This window comes from Apodemus sylvaticus, chromosome 14 (assembly GCF_947179515.1).
Source record: "Apodemus sylvaticus chromosome 14, mApoSyl1.1, whole genome shotgun sequence".
Taxonomy (NCBI): Eukaryota; Metazoa; Chordata; class Mammalia; order Rodentia; family Muridae; genus Apodemus; species Apodemus sylvaticus.
The window spans coordinates 60280835-60296506 of record NC_067485.1 but is presented as its reverse complement, the minus strand read 5'-3'; the positions used below and the strand labels follow the sequence as shown (position 1 = coordinate 60296506).

The following is a 15672-nucleotide window of genomic DNA, read 5'->3' as shown; positions in this document are numbered from 1 at the left end:
AAGAAGAAGAAGAAGAAGAAGAAGAAGAAGAAAAGAAGAAGAAGACTTGACTCAAAGAGTTCACTTTTGGACTGTGTCCACATTCACACCAAATTGTTTCTATTCTGGACTTCTTCCTCAAACTAGCACCCTTCCTGTGAGGCTGGCTGCTGTACCTGTGATGGACAGGACAGAATACACCTGGCTCCTTCATGTTTTCCTTTACAGCATTCTATTTTGAAAACTGTTTTCACACTCTGTAGATATGATTTTATTTTCTCTACTGAGAAAATTTAGTGTAGGCCTCTTAATTTGCTAATTAATTCTGATAGACTACTTTCATAGTCTCAGGAAATCAGTATGTGATCTGCTTAGGTTAGGAATAACTTAGCATGGAAAATGATCTAATTTCAGTGGAATAAACTCAAGCCAGTTAGCATGGCAGAATCAGTTGCTTTTTTGAATAATGCAGATTTGTTCATAAGAGCACTCTTTCATTTGTGAAATGACCTATGCTTTTAGGCACTGTAAGTGCTGCAGCTCTTCCCCTTTTGGTGCTGATAGGAGGAAAAGAGAAATGATAACGTGGGTAGACCAGATGTTTTGAGCCAGAAAGGCCCCATAACACACTTTGTTCTGGGTCTGAGTATATTAATTGACCATAACATGCTATTAAAACACTGCTTTATGGCTGCCTTTAATGTATGCTCCAAGCATCTAAAATATGTAATATAATTACAGGGTTGCATTTTTCTGCTGAACTAAATAATGACTTATTTTTTATAAATAAAACATGTTGTTCCATTTTCTGGGGCTTTCTTGTATAACTTTTAGGGAGTGGGGTTAAGTAGAGCAAACACAGATCTATAAAATCAGCAAATGATTTGCTCAACATGTTAATTTTAATCTTTACAAGATAAAAGATATTTCAAAAAGTGGACAGATGGCTTGCCCAGGAGTGTGCAGACTTCTCACACTGAAATATGGAGAGTTGGGTCTGGAATGCTTTAGAGAACAATCTCATTTTTGGGGGGGGGCACGCAATTGGGCAAGTCCATCTTTAGAAGCCTATTATTGCTGTCCATAATAATAGATAATTATCATTGTTTTCCTCAAGAGAATATTGTGTAGAATGAGTAATTAATAACTTTGGTGCACTTTGAAGACATTCTAAGTAACTTCTTAGTTTTTTTTCCTCAACTTGCACTTCACTGCAATCAAATTGCAATTGCAATGAAATTCAGTGAAAATGAATACAGGCAAAATAAATATGGAGGAAAACTTCTATTCTGAAAATTTGTGATATAAATTTTCTGACATTTTTATTAAAAGGATTAGTTTCTTTGTAATATAGCATTTAATTTCACACTCAGAGATATTGCTTCTCATAATTAAAAAATTCTGGGTTTCTTTAGGGGGAGATTAGTATTAATAATTAGAAGTGGCCATAGGTACAATATATGGCAGGGTCCAGCTAATTTTATGTAGGTGTTGCCTTTTAATTAATGATTTTTTTTTTTAGTCTTTGAAGATCTTTTTAACCTCATTGGATGCTGTAGAATCAAGAAAGAAGCCATTCCTAGCAGATGTTTGTCACTTACAGACACTTCTGCTTCATATTTTTCAAAGTGTGTTCTTAAATTTCTAAGGATAGCTCTGTCCTAGTGACACATTCATGCCATTGTCCTGACTTTTCTATACTGAGTCTTGGCTACCTCTTTGCATCTAATGGAGTATAACCGGATGGCTCTGGTACATTTTCTAGATCGAGAATCTAAGAAAACCTGCAACTTCCACTCTGGTTTCTGAGAATGCTTCTTCTTAGGAAAGCCAGTAGTTCTGTAAGAAGTTGACCCAACCTGTGGTTCCCATGCTGCTTGGGTGCGCAAACAAACCATTTGGAGAAGTTGTGTGGTAAGAAGGGGGTCTTCTCTACCATTGCTTTTGGTTATTCCAGGTGAAATGCCAGGCAGGCATGTAAGTATCATTTTGGGTATCCAGACGACTATATTACTAGGGCATATTACTCTAGGCCCAGTTTTCATCTGTCTGAATGAATTATGCCTAGTGCGCTGCCAAGGGAATCCAATCTTTTTGTAACTAGTTATAACACACACACATACACACAAATACACACCCACATACACACACGCATGCACATATGTACACGGACATCACACTGTAAGTGCTGTTTTAGCCCCAAACCTTTGAAGTGGTTTGTTACATTTCACAAAGAACCAGGGTAAGGGCGGTGTTGACTGACACTGACTGCTGTGCTGTTACAATGGTGCTCAATTGTTCTCATGACCTTTGCTTACAGTAGGGTTCAGCTCTTGCACATGCTGAGATGATGCTGTAGGCCTTGCCACAGTGATACCTGGAAGGAACCTTTGCAGTACTATCTGTGCTCATGTTTACTTGATGATAAAACCAAGACCATGATCTACATTTAATCTTTCAAGACGACTGATCAAAATGGTATGTTGGCATGCAATAAGGCGACACATACTGCTGGCATATTCCTTGGCTTTCGGCTTGTGGGCGCTGAACTTTGCTTGGTTCCTCAGAGAAACCCCACAGCCAGGCAAGGAATAAAGAAACTTTCAGTTGGCTATTAGGAAGAAGGGATAGATCATAAACCTTCATTCTACAGAAGTAATCTAAGATACAAGTTTTGATGGAAGAATTAGTACTGTGAGGAACAACAACAACAACAAAATTCTTTCAACTTTGGTCATGTTCAGAAATGTTTCTGAACTTTTTCTTGTTGCCATTCAACAATAATATATGCATGTTAATGTTTGAGCAGTATTTGCAAAATGAGAGTATGTTGGTACACTCTACTTCAAACATGCCAGTGGCTTCCTGCCACTGATGTGGTTCAGATTGATGTCATGGTGCGCGGATGCCATTAGCAGGGCAGCCTTCAGTTTATTTGCTACAGTGCACTGTACTTCCTTCATCACATGGACTCTTCCCCATTGTTCAACTCCATGTGTCCTGCATGGTCCTACTCAGTCTATAGTTCAGCTCCCTGTTCTTGATCACAAATCTCATTCATTGATTTTTGTGTGTGTGTGAGAGATTTTCACAGAGCTGCATTTCTTTCCTCCAAAGCAACCACCTATAATTTGCGTGTTAAAGTACAGCCCTTTTGTTGAGGATTGTCTTCAGTTTCATTAGAATAGAATCCTGTTACTGGTCTTTAGCTTTTCTTTATTCACTAGTGTCTAGGGAATGACTGTTATAAAGAAGATGCAATGGATGTCCTTCTGAGCCCTTTATTGCAAAGGGTTAAGGTGAGATTTCTTTTAATGGAATTAAAATAAACAAAGAAAGGCTATTTCACACTAATAATTGTCCCTTTTCATTTCTGTTTTATATCCTAAATTTCTTGAGCACCATATTTCATTTTTATTTCTAGGTAGAGGTGAATAACAAGTATAGTGCATAGCCTGCAGACAGACTATACATGCAGGATCTTTTTGATAACTATATGTATTAAATTAGTGAATGATGATGCTTCACTAGTGCTGTGAGCAGTTCATAACCTCATCAATAGTTTCGGATGATGATGTGACTGATTCTTGAAAGAGCTGTAATTGATGAATTTCTTTCTTATCTTTGAAACATTAATGATATAAAAATTATAACAAGAGTTTACAAATGTGATTGCAGGAACTGGAAATCTTCAGCAAAACAAGGAAACAATGAGTAGAAGGAGGAGACAGCCTACAGGCTGAGAGAATACTTGCTAACTTTACATCTGACAGGGAGTAATATCTAGATTTTATAGATATCAAAGGTTCAACATCCAGGAAATCATTCAGGGATGGGGCCTTGTTCAGTGGGTAAAAGTACTTGCACAAGCAAGCATGAGGATCTCAGTTTGGATTCCCATCACTCTAAAAAAGCCAAGAATGTCGATACTTGTCTCAGTACTGGGATGGAGTGGGGTAGTTGTAGAGACAGGAGACTTGCTGGGTCTTATTGACTGTTAAAGAATCAAAAACATGGTGAGAGACCCTGCTTCAATAGAATCAAATAGAGAATGATAGAAGAGGACACTTAACATTCTTCTCTGGCCTCTATACACACTTGCACAAACACATGTACACACATGTGTAACACACACACACACACACACACACACATAATCCAATCAATAAGTGAACAAAAAAATTGAACATACAGTTTCCAAAAAAATACTAATGGTGAGTGAGAGATGAGAGACCAGATAGAAATAGAGATAAATGTAGAGATGATAGACAGATGGATGGATATAGATAGATAGAGATATGGATAGACAGATGTATACATAGATATGGATGATTGAATGGACGAATGTATATAGATATGGATCTCGATCTAGATAGGTGCATAGATGGATCTATAGACACATAGAAAGGGAGCATAGTATTCATGTAGAGGTCAGAGGTCAGTTTTCAGAAGTCAGTCCTCTCCCTCCACCACGTGGGGCAAGATAAGAAGGTGGGTTGTTAGGCTTGTGTGTTACCTGTGGAGCCACCTCCCTGCCTCCACTCAGCTTTTGGCTACCTTTTTAAAAAATCAGATATTTGCTTTATTTACATTTCAAAAGGTATCCCCTTTCCTAGTAACCCCCACCCCCCCTATCCCATCCCCTCTCCCACGCTTACACGGCCCCCCAACTTTCCTGACCTGGCATTCCCCTACACTGGGGCATCAAGCCTTCACAGGACCAATGGCTTCTCCTCTCACTGATGTCTGAAATAGCTATCCTCTGCTACATATGTAGCTGGAACCATAGGTTCCTCCACGTGGACTCTTTGCTTGGTGGTTTAGTCCCTGGGAGCTCTGGTGGTACTGGTTGATACATATTATTATTCCTCCTGAAGGGCTGCAAACCTCTTCAGCTCCTTGGGTCCTTTCTTAGATGCGCCATTGGGGACCCTATGCTCATTCTATTGGTTGGTTGTGAGCCATGGGTGTTTTGATCCACTTTCCAATAAGGATCAAAGTATCCACACTTTGATCTTCCTTCTTCTTGAGCTTCATGTGGTCTGTGAGTTATATTTTGGGTATTCCGAGTTTTTTGGCTAATATCCACTTATCATCGAGTGCATACCATGTGTGTTCTTTTGTGATTGGGTTACTTCACCCAGGATGATATTTCTAGCTCCATCCATTTGCCTTAGAATTTCATGAAGTCATTGTTTTAATAGCTGACTAGTATTCCATTGTGTAAATGTACCACATTTTCTGTATCCATTCCTCTGTTGAGGGGTGTCTGGGTTCTTTCCAGGTTCTGACTGTTATAAATAAGGTTGCTATTAACACAGTGGAGCATGTGTCCTTATTACATGTTGAAGCATCTTCTGTGTATATGCCCAGGGGTGGTGTAGCTGGGTCCTCAGGTAGTACTATGTCCAATTTTATGAAGAACCATTTTGTTTGGTTGGTTTTTTTTGTTTGTTTTTTGTTTTTTTGTTTTGTTTTGTTTTGTTTTTTGGCCACTTTTGCTATGGAAAAAGTTCTGCTAGTTCAAAGGCAAAGATTTTTTTCAGAAACCGAGGCACCCGTTGTTTGCTGTTGACCTTGAAGAGCCACAGAATCTTTATAAAGTGTAAATAACAAACTGCAGGTGTGCTCTGCTTCTGCTTCCAGAGGTAAAATCATCTGCCTCTCTACCTGCTCCTGGGAGAGCAGGGAGAGGTCTATTTGATGTCCTAGCCTTTCATGAAAGGCTCTGTTTAAGAATGCAGGCAATTCCTTGTGTTACTGAAAACTAGATAGTCTTATGTCTAAGTGGCTTGATTCATATTTGCAGAGGAAGCTTGGAACTGGGTTTGAAAGTAGCAACAGGCAACTGGAATTTTCTGTAGAACAGAGGAAATAGTATTTGGAATGCTTGGAAAGCACATTTGAAATAATTGAGAAGAGGAAGTAGGAGAAGAGGAAAGCAGTGGGACCTACAGACATCTACTTTGAATGTGTCATGTCTGGATACCTCAAAGGCACTCCAGAGCCAACACACCCTCGCTGTCTCACACTGCCCGCCAGCTCAGCCTGCCCACTCTGCTCTGTATCTCAGAGAGTGATGCCATTCACCAACTCACACAAGCCAGAAACCTGCAAGTGCTCTTGGCTGTCTCCCTCTTTGCCACCCTTTTATGCAAGTCCTGTTGTTTGAGCTCATAGACATTTTTCTCTGCTTTTCTTATTATCTGTGGAGCAATACCTCTGCTCACACGAATCCAAATTCAGCATTACCAATGGCTTCATTCATATGTGCTGTAAGTTCTTGGCTTCCTTTTGAAGTTAGGAGAATTGAGATGCTTCCTGTCTGATACACACAAGTGCTTTCTGGACCTCCCAGCTCCTGTGAACTGGGGTCCTGACAATTCCTGCACTTTCACCTTTTTTGTTGTATACACTCACCTTCTGCACACTTGTATGACTCTGTTTTAGTTCCTTTGCTGTACTGGGCCCCTCCATTTCAGGACAGCAGTGTGACCAATTAACTCTCCGGATTTGTCTCTATTGCCATGCCACTGGGCAAGATGCTTCCACAGCATTTTTGTAGAGACTTCTGTGGCTAGGTTTGGCTTTACTATTACCTGTTTTCATAGTATCCTATCCATTTTCATCATTCTGGTTATAACAATCTCTATGTCCCTATCTGTATGGTAATATTACTTTGTGCCAGGCTTTTCTGCTAGACTTCCTGGGATATAGGTCTGTTTGAACCCCAGTGTTATCTTTAGCTCTCAATACAATGCTTATCGTAATCCTTACTTAAATATTGAATAGATGCAAAGTTGACCATTACAGGAAGTCATCCTATTTCCATAGCTTCTTAGGAACTGTGTCTTTGAACAAACAAAACCAACTCTTCTTTCCCCAGAAAGCATCATTTTCAAGAGTTCCTTAGTTAGGAGCAGAGCTTCCTGATCTCTCCCTTCATCCATGCTGGGGTTTTGTCTGGCTTGATTTTGAGCAGGTCTTTTTCATATAAGCAGGAAACATGATATTAGAGGTCCATAATATCTTTGTGGATAGACATGCCCAGCAGTGCCTCTGATTGATTTTGGTGATGGTGCACACCTCCTTCATCAGTATTGACTGCCTCACATCCTCTTCACTATCAGACATTTCAGGGTAGACTGTTGTCAGTGGGCAGCTGATACTCAGAGGGCTAGGTTTCTATTTCCTACAGTAAAAATTAGCCACCAAGTCCAATGGTTTAATTTACTAATGCCACTTAAAATCAGTTACACTTCAGTTTTTAAAATTCTTACAAATTTTTTAAGTAAATATGTTTAGGTGCATACTGTTTGTTATTTGCTGAAGAAGAGTTTATTTTATTTTTTTTAATTTGGGGTTTGTTTATATATTTGAGATGACATACAGCACTTCCTGGCAGGTGATCTGTGTACTTCTCAGATTTTTCCATCTCCTGTTGTCTGCCATTCTGTTCTCTGCCCCTTACCCTCCTTTACCCTGTTTTCTATCCCTTTGCTTCTTTAGCCTAGCTCAGGACCTTGTCTCTTAATTACATGCTTTCATGCTAAAGTCAACCCATAAATACAAGCACAAAGACAAAAATGTCAGCTTTCTATTTTGAGCAAGAAATTACCTTCTTGGAATATTTATAAAAATGGATGACTTCCCTCAGGAGATTCATTCATCAAGACAGAAGTTGGTCCTCCTGTGCAAAATGAAATAGAAATAGAAGCAGTCAAAATACAGCAGGATAAACACAGCAATCAGAGACCGAGGAGGGAGGGGAAAGCCTAATTTGAAGGGAAAATGTTGGCTGCTTGTGAAGCAAAGAAATAGAAACAGCAAATGTTCCTTCGAATTACAGCAAGAGAGAATGTTATCTAGATGGTCTGGACTTTGAACATTTCATCCAGGACTTCTTTGAACCAAGGCTTGGCACCTGGAACTGGGTGTGCGGTCTGCGCCAGTGTCAGCATCTTCACTTCATGGGATTTTTGGATTGTTAAGAACTGGAGGGTACCATAAGTCAAGAAAAGCAATTCCTCATTCCAGATCACATAATGGGCTTGTGTTATAACTGAAACTACAATAGATATTTTTATTCCAAAACACTTTTGTGTCTTGTTATAAGGACAGTGGTTCTTATAAACCAGCATCCAGGTAGTACCACGCCCTTCCTTAGCCTCTTGAGTTTGCTGTATGAGATGGAGTCATCAGATAGTCTTCTTGTCATACTCCTGTTCTGGCAGCTTCACCATCAAAAGCAACACTTAACTGAAGCATAGCACAGTAGATCAGACTATCTGACTAGGGCAGTGTTGGTATTTGAATATGAAATGTCATTAGCTATTGGCATTATTTAGTGAAATTCTAGAAACTTCCAAATAGGTCTGGAAGGAACGTGCATAAAAGCTTACCTGAAGTAATCAGTGAGAACCAGGAAGGAGACTAGGCTGGCCACTGTCACCAGTCCTTTTCAGTATGGTGCTAAAAGAACTAGCTAGAGTAATGAGTGAAAACAAAGCACCTAAAGGCTAAAAGAGAAAGAGAAAGTCAAATTATCCTTGCTTGCAGATAATATGATATTATGCATAAGAGATTTAAAAATTCCTCCAGAAAGCTTCTAGAAATGATTAATACTTTCAGCATAGTGACAAGATAAAAAACTAAGTTACAGAAATTAGTGGTCTACCTATATGCCAATAATAAGCATGCTGAGGAAGAGATCACAGAAATCTCTCCCCTTCACACTTTCCAAAAAATATATGGGATTATAACTAAACATGTTTTGAGGCAAAAAGACTTATGAGGTAATTTGTACCTATCATAAGTGTGTACAGAATTATGGTGAGCAGAGCTAGCTTAACCTGTTCAAAAAAGGTTATGATTTATGAAAGAGAAAACTATTATTTCTTTCCCAATCCATTCTTCCTCTTCTGTGCCTTAAATATCTCTTGAAGAAAATGATGTTTGCTTGACAGAGCTTTCTCTGTGTAGTATATGGAAAAGAAGGTGGTTGTCAATTGGTTTACAATTACTGCTATAATTTCCCTTTGCAGTGGAAATATCTCAATTTTTACCTGGCCCGTTTATTTGTACACCAAAGTCAACATTTTCATTAAAGTTACCACAGAACACCCAAAGTTGTTTTGATTTTGTGGTTGAGCTCTGCAAATACATTCTCTTTAAGAAATACAAGTTCTCAGCCGGGCGGTGGTGGCGCACGCCTGTAATCCCAGCACTCTGGGAGGCAGAGGCAGGCGGATTTCTGAATTCGAGGCCAGCCTGGTCTACAGAGTGAGTTCCAGGACAGCCAGGGCTATACAGAGAAACCCTGTCTCAGAAAACAAACAAACAAACAAACAAAAAACAACAACAAAAAACAAATACCAAAAACAAAAAAAAACAACAAACAACCTCCCCTCAAAAAAACCAAAAAAAAAAAAAAAAAAAAAAAAAAAACCCAAACAAACAAACCAAAAAAGAAAAGAAAAAGAAAAAAGAAATACAAGTTCTTTTTCCTGCAAAAGACACATGAAGCATACATTTGGTTAAAATAGTTTATTCCTTTGACTGGCCAATCACACTGTATGAAATATGTGGAGGGGATGGAGGCATCACTTTAAAGTTATCTAGTTGTGTTCAGACAGCTGAGGTATGAAAAGAACACAAGAGAACTCTGGGGAAGAGGTGACCATGTCTCCCCCAACCCCCGGGCTCACCTTCATCAGTTCGCAAGGTAGAAAGTTGATGTGCTTTTGCCCAGCAGCATACTCCTCTGCATTTAAAGCATGCATGTTCTCACAGCCTATCTGGTTCCCACATCATTTACTTTTCTAAATTCTGTGTAACGCTTACTTGAAGTTCAGTCCTTTAGAGCTGAGATAGCATCTCTGTTGTTATTCTTAACAGTGTCACTGTTTCCCAGGTCCATTTCTATTTATTATTACATTGTGGGAAAACAGCTGGAAAACACACTTTCTCTTGAGCGAGCTTCTGTGCAAATTGTACTTTGCAGCGGGATAGATCTCTACTGTTTGAGGTTGGATTTGGTGACACCTTATTTTAGGTGTCAGGGCATGGCACATTTATTTAGCATTCAGTGAAGTAACACCAATCCGTGTGAATCCTGTTGATTAAATGTGCACAATAGTATTACTGTACCCTGAGCAGCATCTACCCACACACTGTTACAGACACCAAACTCTTCTTTTTTCTCTCATGCTCAGTTTTGATATAGAGAAACAAAAAGTTCTCTCTCTTTCTTCCTTTGGAGTGTTTGCATTCTTAGCTGGAGATATGCTCATAGCACACAGAAGAGGTACAAGAGGGAAATCACTTCTTTCCATTCTTTGCCTTTCCTTCAGTTGAGGAGATATTGGAATCTGAATGTAGGATTTGTGTAATCTCTTACGGTGAAAAAGATCATACTGCTCTAAGACAAAAGCAAGACAGAGCTAAGAAATCTGGAGCTCAGTGGAGATCCCTGCGTGGGGAGCTCATCAGAATGGGGGAGTCGCCATATTCTATGCAGACAAAAGCAATAGTCCTGGGAAACAGAAACTGATCCAAGAGATCATGCATTTTTAATCACAAAAAACCCCATGTTGCTTATAACCAACTTAAGCAAGAAATTCACCTGAATCAATCCCAGTGGGTTTGAATCAAGAGAAAGCAGGCAGAATAAACAGATGTGTCATGAAGAGCAAGGACAAACAAAACAACAGTGGAAATTTACCTCGAGAACTTTGTCATGCTTAGAGGATCATGAAAATTTTTACCTGTTAATTTAATCTTAGTCAAGCCACAACAACAACGATGACACAATGATGACAATGACGATGACCCCATAAAAAACAAAGTAGTAGTTTAGGAGGAGATATAATAGCACTGTTAGTTTCTTCAGGGGAAACTATCCGTACACAGATGTTTGGACCTGCTAGAATAATAGATTATGATATCTCAAATAATTGGGTACAAATAAACACATTTTCACTGAATACTGAATATGAAATCAAGCACATATTTTTAGAATGTAAAGACTCTCTTTAGAAAACAAAACCTAAAGAAAATTTCAACCTAGAACATTGAAATTAAGCTTGGGGGTGGGGCTGGAAGACTGGTTCGTTGGAGAAAAGCTCTTATTGGACAAGCACGAGAACCTGAGGTTGACTCCCACCACCGTGGAAGCTGGGCATGGCAGCACAGGTGCCTGTAACCTCCATGTTGTGGACAGGTCTGATGAGAGACTCACAAAGACAGAGAGATAGAGCGGGCACACGTGGCATTAAAGGGAAGGGAGGCATCAAGCTTGGATATTTGGGCTGCTGTAGGAGCAAATCTTGATAGCATGATGTTTCTCTTAGTATTAATAGATTTCTAGTGGCGAGCTCTGGGAAGACCAGACCTAAGGCTGTCCAAAGGTGGCTAATTTTTCCATTAATTAATTAATTAATTAATTAATTAATTAATTAATTAATTTTACATTCTAATCACTGCCCCTCTCGGTGTCTTTATCACACAGTCTCTTTTCCCTTCCCGCCTCTTTTCTTGTCTTCTGAGATGGTAAAGCACCTCTCTCTCCTCCCCCCAACCTCCCCCCATTGATTTCCCAAGTCTGTGCAGGATTAGGCACATCTTCTCCCACTGAGGCCTGACAAGGCAGCCCAGTTTGAAAAATAAATTCAAAAGTGGTTAAACTTAAGCTTTTAAAGAGAATATACTCTTCAAAGCAAATGACATAGAAAAATAAATAAACAGACAAACCAAAAAATACTTGGAAGGTAAATAAATTTCCCTGTTTTTATTACTTTCCTATACATGGGATAAAACAGCATGATGGCCAAGGCAACTTAGAGAAGGAGAGTTTAATAGGGCTTGTGGTTCAGAGAGATTCTAGCTCACCATGGCGGGTAGGGGGCAGCCATGAAAGCTAGAGCAGAAGCTGAGGGCTCATGCATTTTTGGTTTTTTCATTATAGCATATTCATTCTTCTTAAATAATATTTTTATTTATTCTTTGAAAATTTCATACATGTATATGATATGTTTTGGCCATTTTCACCCTGATTCTCCCTCTCAAAATCCCCCCTGCCCCTTCCCTACATCTTTGAGTCCTCTTAACTATTTTTTGAAATTAATTAATTTATTTACACTCCATATTTTATTCCCACTCCAGTCCACCCTCCGACTGTTTCACATCCCCATACCTCCTCCCACCCCTGTCTTCATGTGGATGTCCCCATCCCCTACCACACCTGACCTCTAAACTCCCTGGGATCTCCATTCTCTTGAGGGTTAGGTGCATTTTCTCTTAATGAACACAGATCCAGCAGTCTTCCACTGTATGTTTGTTGGGGTTCTCATATCAGCTGGTGTATGTTGCCTATTTGGTGGTCCAGTTTTTGAGAGATCTCGGGGGTCCAGATTAATTGAGACTGCTGGTCCTCCTACAGGGTCACCCTTCTCCTCAGCTTCTTTAACTGCAAACATGAAGGAGAGGGCAAACACAAAACGTGACTGAGTCCTTAAACTCTGAAAGCCTGCTTACTGTGATTTACTTCCTTTCCAAGGCCTTGCCCCCTAAAGCTCCCAATCAGTGCTTTCAACTGTAAACCAAGTGTTTAAATGCCAATATGTTTAAATACATTTCTCCTTCAAACGAGTACAATGCCTTTGGTTTGGGGAGAGCCAGTATAATATTTCTATAAGATATGTAGCATTAAGCCTTAGGCCTGAGAGTATTTAGATCTAGAGTGTGAATTTAAATGAAATGAATAGTAAAAGAAATTTAAATTGAGCCATGATTTCAGTGTCTGGGGCTGTTATTAATTAGCTATAGAAGTGTAGGCATGTTTGAGTTTAAATGATGACCAATAAAGAGAAAATAATTGATAATGAATTATGCATTAAAAGAAAAATAAGAAAATGGTAAGCAACTCTACAGGAGGATAAAAAACAAAAGGCGAAAAAAATAAATGATACAAGGTGGACATCCTTAATAAAATATGCGAAATCTAAACAAGTGGCAAATTCCATATTATGAAACTGTTTTATACATAAACTTATTTTAAGCAATATGCATAACTGCTTTCAGATTATATGTATAAGTTACATATAAAACAAAGAATTTTGTATCAGACTTGGGTTCCTTTCCTAAAAGAATACATTGTATATATGCACATATTCCAGAAATTTGAAAAATAACCCCAAATCTGAATGCTTGTGGTTATTGGACTTTCAAATAAGGGATGCCCAGACTCTGCCTCTGTGAGGAATCTGCTTAGCCCTTCCCCACTAACCCTCTCACCCTTCTCTATTCCTTTCTGTCTCCTGCTGATGCTGAGTCCTGCTTGGTCAAGTGAAAGGGATTGTGGTGTGACATGGTTTCCTGCCACTGGAACAGAGCCAGCAGGGTGTGGATCTCCATGAGTGTTGGCAGTTGCTGGGTGTGAGACTTGTTTGTATAAGAAAAAATATATTTTACTTTGTAAGACTTGGAAAAATGAGGGTGCCCCAGTGCCCCACGCCTCCGGAGGTGACACCCATATCACTCACAAGAAACGGTCTTGATGCAATAAGCAAGAGGATTTTTATTCCATTGCTCTGGGTTCCACAGTTGTACACCACACAGGGGTAGAGGACTGTGGGACCCTGTGCAACTGAAATCAGGGGTATTTAAAGGGGAAAAAAATCACAAAGCAAGGGGTGGAGGACAAAAATCACAAGGCAAGAGGTGGAGAACAAATCCTGCTTGAAATGGGGAAGTACAGAATGAGGAAGTCAGGCAATAGTTTATGCGTTAAGGAAGGTTAGAGATTATCTGGAGCAAACATCCTTGGGGCATTGTATAGTTAAACACTGGAACTAGAACAGTGGCCTATCTTTCTCAAGCTGAAAGTAGAAAAACAAGTTACTCTGTGCTGGGCTAGTTGTTTAGGAGTCTAAAAACATTGAGTTGGGGGTCTCTCAATTTCATGTTCCTCCTTTGGGAAGTATTCTCCCTGAAAAGTTTATCAGGGAATGTTCTCTTGGCCAAGGTTAATGACTGCATGATAAACAGAGTCTTGACTAAATCCTGGAGGTGAAGAGGTGCCTATGTCCTTAGCAAACATGGTAAGTAAGCACTGTGACCTTCAGTACACCCCTTAAGGGTGTAGGAACAAACACTGAAAACACAAGTTCAAATATATATAATTTCTCAACTATGCAAAAAACTATGCAATATGAATTATATGAGAGCTTCATGGACCTAGAAAGACAGAGGCAACTGTGCTATGAGCCAGCTTGTCAGAAAGATACAAAGGCAGGTAGATTCCTGAGTTCAAAGTCAACCTGGGACCGAGCTAATTTATATCCTGTCATGGTAATCTCAGGATGGGATCCCACCCAACTAAATTTATTGTGTTACAAAGGCAGGTAGATCCCTGCATTCATTTGCATGTTAAAAAAGTGTGTTTGCTGTCTTCTTCTAAATGTCAAGGGTAATGGAATGCTGGTTCATGAACTAGTCAAGAAGGAACTTGGTATAAATGACTGAATTGGTATGCAAATAATAGTGGACTTTTGCCCTTCTTGTGATGAGCTAGTAGAGAACTATAGCAGTTCTTTTTGAGAATTTTGTTTTGGGCAGGAGCTAAGCAGTCTGGAGATCTCTAGAGAGTGAACACAGCTCTTTTGGATTTTTTTCTAACAGGACTTCTGACTTTGGTTGGAAAATTTGTGGAGAGCAAACGTAGCTCTTTTAGAATTTTCATAGCTCATTTAGATTTTATTTTCTAACAGGATTTCTGAGGAATCCCAAGAATTATTTAGAGAGCTAATATAACTCTTAGTTTTTTTTTCTAGCAGCTACCCAAAGAGAACTTCTTGGAGAGCTAACACAGTCCCTTTAGGATTTTTTTTCCTAGAAAAAAATCAAGATTTTTTTTTTAACAGCAGATTTTCTAACTGTGTTCAGAAAACTACCCAGAGCTATTCAGACAGCTCTTAGAAGTTTCACTGGCAGAGAGAGCTGTCTCAACCAAAGAGAGCTGTCTCAAGCAAAAGCTATGTCAAGCAGGTTATAGAGCTAAGAGCTATCTATAGGGTCTAGGGAGCCATCTCAAGTGGACGACGTGGCTGTCAGCTTGTACCCATGAGTTGTCTCTGAGTGGTTCTTTTTGCTACTCTCAAACCCTCAAACACCCCTTCGCTCAGGATGCTGACCAAGCTGACACTGGTCCTTGGCATGCTGATCCACAGAAGTACCCTCTACCAGGAATCCCACAGTTATCACATTTGCCTAGGATCTAGATAAGGCAACACCTACCTAAGAAAGAACCACCCTACTTCCACAATAAAGACAAGACCAGATAATAAACAGTGACACCTCAAACATAACAACCAAGACAACCTGTCTTCACCGAAGCTAGTTGGCTACTGCTCTAGTAGGCCCTGAGAAGTATGATAGAGCTGAGGCACAAGATAACGACTTCAAAATAGCAGTTATAGATGTGTCCAAAGCCTTAAAGGGTTAGGAATAAATCCATTAATGAAGAATGTGAAGACACAAAAAAATCAGTGGTATGAAATAATGAAAACAGCTCAAGACATGAATGTAGAAGTACAATCACTAATAAAAACCCAAATAAAACTGGAAGTGAAAAAAATGTTAGGATGTCAAAAAGTAACCTCAGAGGAAAGCTAATCACCAATCAATTATAAGACG

At 39.4% G+C, this 15672-nt stretch overlaps 1 protein-coding gene across 1 annotated transcript in view; it reads left to right on the top strand.

Moving 5' to 3' along the window:
* Window positions 1-15672, top strand: part of Gpr158 (G protein-coupled receptor 158) — a 407492-nt gene that overhangs the window by 81596 nt on the left and 310224 nt on the right. The window lies entirely within an intron of this gene.